This window comes from Primulina eburnea, chromosome 14 (assembly GCF_022965805.1).
Source record: "Primulina eburnea isolate SZY01 chromosome 14, ASM2296580v1, whole genome shotgun sequence".
Classification (NCBI taxonomy): Eukaryota; Viridiplantae; Streptophyta; class Magnoliopsida; order Lamiales; family Gesneriaceae; genus Primulina; species Primulina eburnea.
Window position 1 is genome coordinate 30,910,104 of NC_133114.1, and position 6,000 is coordinate 30,916,103.

Below are 6,000 nucleotides of genomic sequence, written 5' to 3' on the forward strand. Positions count from 1 at the left end.
ACCGTCTCACACAAGTTTTTCACTTATACATAACTTGAAATGTCATGTTATATGTTTCTTTCTAGAATCTCTAATTTTCAACCAATTAAAAGAGTTTAATCGTAGTTTTCTTCATACAAAGATCAATAATTAATGAAAAATAAGTAAATTTATGCGTTTTATTAGAATATAAAAGTACCGATTCTTCGATTAAAATCTAATTTTATGGAGTTGAACAAATTCAATCTGTAATACTCAAATCGTCTCAAATCACTAAAAAAAAAAAAAATAGATTTAGCGACGGTCAAAACCGTCGCTAAAACCGTCGCAAAAAGGTAAGGCGACGGTTGTAACGACGGTCAGGCTATCCGTAACCTGATTCTGCGTCGCCTTCGAAAAGTAACGATTGAAAATTCCCGTCGTTATATAGCGACGGTTTTGATGAAGAACACCGTCGCTATATTTGCGACGGATTTTATAACCGTCGCTAAAATAGCGACCGTGTTTATATAAACACCGTCGCTATTTTAAGCGTCGGTTTTTAATAACCCGTCGCTAAATTAAGCGACGGTTCTTTATAATCCGTCGCTAAATTAATCGGCGGTTTTTTAAAAAAACCGCCGCTTAAGTAGCGACGGTGTTTATCGATAAAATTCGTATAAAAAAACTACTAAAAAATTTACGAACGAAATATGGCACCGATGAAGAATTTTTCTGTAAAAAAACTACTAAAAAATTTTTTGTGAAAAAAAAGTTTTAATACCTAATTTGAGCGAAGCCATGCAGTTTTACGTAAGGGAAGATCGCACCGACGAAGAAATCTACAAAATAAATACGAAAAATTGTTAGTACAAAACAAAAAAAATCGAAACTTTGAAAAAATAGATAAAGTTTCGCTACCGGATATTGTGAAAACTCGTTAAGAAAATTTTCGCGAACCTTCGTATATATAGAATTATAGCGGCGGTTTTTGGAAAAACCGTCGCTATATAGCGACTCTTATATTAAAACCGTCGCTATTATAGCGACGGTTTTTGACAAACAGTCGCCGATCTAGATCAGCGACGGATTTTGCATAACCGTGGCTGATCTAGATCGGCGACTATTATATTAAAACCGTCGCTATTAAATTAAGCGACGGTGTTTTACACGGTCGCTATATAGCGACGAATTTTAATAAAACCGTCGTCTGTTAAATTAAGCGACAGTTTATGAAAATTTGTCGCTATAATAGCGACGGTAGTATACAAGACCGTCGCATGTGTTTTACCCTTTGCACAAAATGGCGACGGGTGTGTGGAACAGTCGCAATAATAGCGACCGTTTTTTGTAAACCTTCGCTAATATAGCGACGGGTTTTATAAAACCGTGGCTATTATAACGACGGTTTTATACAACCGTAGCTATTATAGCGACGGTTTTGTACAACCGTGGCTATTATAGCGACAGGTTTTATAAAACCGTCGCTATAATTTAAAAGGCGACGGTACATGAAAAACCCGTCGCTATATAGCGACGAAAAAAGAGAAACCGTCGCTATTTGAGCGACGGTTTTAAAAAAATCGTCGCTAATGCTTCCGTTTTTTTGTAGTGAATATAAACGATTATTTACTTTTTTATATTTATCCTTATTTTATTTATTAAGAAGTAGATTCACATTTTTTCAATCCAATTAATAGAGATTAATAAAAATAAGAAAAACTGATATTAACATAAGTTTTTCGAAATAGAACCTGAATAATTAGGTTGGAGGAAATATGAATTTGAAATTTTGAAATATATGAGTGAATGAGTTGGACTTGAATAAAAATAATTAATTGAATTAATTATCATACAATCGAACACTACCGAACAAGGCACGCTTTTTTTTCTTTTTCCTTTTGTTTAAAAAAAGAAAAATAATATAATATATATTTGTATATTAATATTTTTAAAAAATAAGAAATAAGAGTAATTAGTAAGAGGGGGATTGTTTGGCCTTAGGTGCCACGTCTCCTCTGATTCCTTTCTTTGTCTGCTCAATTGACACACGTCCTTCGGCTTACTTAAATTATTAGTTCCTGAAATTATTATATACACTAAACCCCGTCATCGGAGACCAGCACCATTTCCCAAACTCCAAATATTTCATTGAAGAAATTTGTGATTGCTCGTTCGTGGAAAGATGATTCAGCCTCTCTATGGTCTGGTGTTCGCCGAAGTGGTGGTAATTCTGCTGCTTCTATTCCGAACGCCGCTGAGGAAGCCACTTCTGATGTTACTGGACAGATTGAAGCAGGGGCGGGGTCCTATAGTGGTGTCCACCGCCGGAGCTACTCTTTTTGTGATTATGGTGTCTTTATTGTTTAATATAAACCGAATTCAGGACCGATCTGAGGAAGGCGGCGGGGTTAATCAGACGGATCAGGTTCTCCACGCCTCTCACCTTCTACAAGCATCACTGCTAGGTAAATTTTTAATCAGTACCTGTTTCCATCTTCGTTAGTAATTTCCTTGCTAGCAGTTTCAGTTTTAATGGGGATTGTTACGCTTTATCCTCCAGATACTTGTTATAGCCTCTTTGGAAAATCTTCTTTTTTTCTTCGAAGCGCGCTGATATCTGTGACGATTTGAACTGTTCGACCAAAGTTGGGTCAAGAATTTGTTAAATCGACAGTTTCAGTTTTAATGTTGTTTTGCTTCTGCTAGAGTCGTGGTTTTTTCTTTATTTGGAAAAGAGACTGTGCCTGGCGCCTGTGTAGGAGTCAAAATAATTTTATTGGCGAAATAACTCAATATGATATGATCAAGTGATAACTTTTTTTATTTATGTTATTTTTCTCAGTCAATTTACGTTAATGTATATTTAAATATTATATTACCAAAATAATGATATAATTCAAAAAATAACAAGTTTGATAGTATCTTATAAAATGTTAAAATTTGTGACCAAATTAATAATTAAATTGGCAAAATGTGTGAAATTATAGAGGAAAAAATTGGATGATAAGATTATTAAAATTATATTTACGAAGAAGAATAATGGATTTGAAATGATGACGATAAAAAAGTTAATCAGCCCAGCCCAGCCCAGCCCGTAAACAAAATGAGGGGTGGTCTTGTTTCTGCTTCGGTTTATTGATTTTCAAGAATATGTTCTCTCAAATTGGACTTTATATATGATGTTCCTCGTACAAATTTCTTGACCCCATCCTTCATTTCAAAACTTGTAATTTTCTTGGTATCTCCATGTACATATTGAAAAATGTCAGAAGATGTGTAGATGTTGTATATTCTTTATCCTGCAGTGACGAATCCATGCTATTCTGGGTGATAGATGAAAAAAGATCGTATATCCAATTTATCACCGGTTACCATGTAGATGCGCTGTTTTTAGTTCAGTGTATGATGTATCTATCTGACGGTAGATTAGATAGACCTTACATAGTATCAAAAGATAATCAAACAAATACTCATTTGTTTATTGACAACAATTATCAACCCTTATATGTACTTGAGTCAGGAGTTTCTTGAGCCTTGTGGCTCAACCGAAGTTGGGTTTTCATGGTTAAGGGATGTAGTGCAGAGCCTTGGCTTGTGTCTGAGGCACAAGGATTGAGCCTTACAGACCTTGTGCGATTTTATAAACGATTTTATAAACAATGTACCTTACGTGAATTCTATATAGGGTGGTTGAATTACTTTAAATTGATATAGCTGAAAAACGCTACTGTAAATTCAACTTGGTGTTAAATATGTTGTGATGAGTGGAAAAAACCTTTTTTGGTCATGTATGTAGGTTTCGCGCTCTTCCTGGCATTGATGATAGACAGAATCCACTACTACATTAAGGAGGTCCGCATGCTGCGGAAACATTTGGAGGCTGTAAAGAAGATGGATCGGGCACCTGATGGTGTATTAAGCAGGGGGAAGGGCAAGAGTAATGTTACAGAGGAAGAGGACTGAAGACGATTTAACATTTAGCTTGTTAGGAACAATTGAAGGTTTGGGTTATTTCGTGAATAAACATGAAATTCAATGGGACGCTGAAAATTATGTAAACATCTTTTGCTTTCTCCCGTGGTTTACTTGTATTTGTTGTGTGCCTGAAATCTTAGCCGAGTTTACGGTCTCAATTTGCGATTATATGAGTTATATTTGTTCTACATTCCTCCATAACTTGAGACAAAATGTTGCTCTTCTAGTTTTTATTTCGCTAAAGCTGGCCAACTAACTAGTCCTTGTTGATCCGGTGAGGGCGTTGGTCTGTTGCAAGCGATCAACTTAAAACTGAAATTATAGAACACTCGAGGATTATTTTTTCCCGAATGCCTTGATGGCTTTACTGATTTATTGTGCAGGTCGGACACTTGAATGCGGTAGAGATTTGGTAAAAACTTATTATTGCCTGCTATAAATCCACGGACTTAGGTTTGGGTATTTCAGGCAGTACATTTACTTATTTTGGGGAAATTCGATCCTACATGTGTGATATTACCCGAACTGTAAGATCGGTGTTCAAGATTTGGTCAATTTTATGTTTTGTTAAATCTGGATCATTTCCATGTAGAGGGGTATTGCCCGTTGTAGGGTTGAAGGACCCCTTAATTTGTTGCGTGTCCACTCTTCGGCTGTCAGAATTTACTGTTCTGGAAGAGTGTTTGTTGCTTGAATGTTTAATCTTTATTGGGTTGGGATAGATTCTTATAATAATTGCAGATCCTAAATGTTTTTCAAGATTTTTCCTTTTTGTGAATAAGCCTGTGAGCGTAACTGGGGACAAAGCGTGCCGCACATGCATCTGTTGTAGTGCGGAGCCCCCCTGTTTTGTAGCAAAGCATGTGGCCATGCCTAAGATATTTGTGACACGAAAGGAAAAGATTCAAACTTGAGCAAACACGCACCTCGTAGAATATGAGGCGAAATCATTGCGGAAATTGAATTCCTACATGGATATCTAGCGTTTGTGCTCTTGTTGAAAAGTTGCATAGGATTCGATGAGTGTTCAAATTCAGATTCAGATTCCACCACCTCATATATGCAAAGAGATGGAACGGGCCGTCGGATAAGTATCTTTTCTTGATTTAGGTAAGCACATCGAATCTATAGTCCTACACCACCTACTGTCTCTTTTTATAGTGGAGTATTAATTGGTTTTGGTTACGAGATAACACACACATGGTAGATACCCAATCAGCATTCGGAAAGAAAAAAGTATGATAGATGTACAAATAGACTACACGCAATCTACTTTAAAATGGAACAAAAAGCTGCCAGTATCTTCTTCCGTGAGAGTTGAGACTATGTCCAACTAACAAATAAAGAAGGCCACCTGCCCTAGCAATTTGTTCTTGCTTCCGAAGTATTGGGTAACCAAAAAGTCGCTGAATTTCAACCATTCTATTGGCCAAACTCCCGAAGCAAACGAATCTCCATCGCCCTACATGCGACAAGAAGAAAATGGATTATTCGTTGGGAAAGTTTCAACTCTCAAAGCTGTAATATCCACCTAATCTCGCATTTATAGATTAACAAATGGTTGACTTCTTGAAGCCATAGGATATTGACGCATGTATTGCGGGTTCAAAGTCTTTCATCAATAGGAGATTGACGCATGTATTGCGGTTCAAAGTCTTTCATGTTCACACACACCACTGCTAACACGGCTAGGGAGTGGGTTGACTTTGACAAACTTCACAACCCACACCTGGAAGAAGTCGTGTGCATTATTACATCATCGTTCGCGACTCTCATGTCAACCCCCGCCACCGCCATGTGTGACAGAATCCATCATCAAGGTGCTGGTTCTGGAAAATTCCCCGTGGCCGGTGAGGTGGACTGATTCTTCACTCGATTTTCTTTCGTAATAAGTCATGCTGGAACGATTAGTTGGGCCATGGAGTTGCGACACTTGTCTTAGACTTAATAATATTTAGCAACCAACACTTGGCACGTAATAACCAAAGCAGCAAACAAAATATGGTTATCCTCTTAAACATGATTAGGTGTCTTTTTTCGCGAATGAGCATATGTTTTTCTTGT

At 36.9% G+C, this 6,000-nt stretch overlaps 1 long non-coding RNA gene across 1 annotated transcript; it reads left to right on the forward strand.

Annotated features, from left to right (window-relative positions):
• The first annotated feature begins 1,937 nt into the window (after positions 1 to 1,937).
• LOC140813143 (uncharacterized) lies at positions 1,938 to 4,124 on the forward strand. The gene is made up of 2 exons (XR_012113839.1): positions 1,938 to 2,426; positions 3,758 to 4,124. It is a non-coding gene; the product is annotated as an uncharacterized lncRNA (long non-coding RNA).
• The last annotated feature ends 1,876 nt before the right edge of the window (positions 4,125 to 6,000 follow it).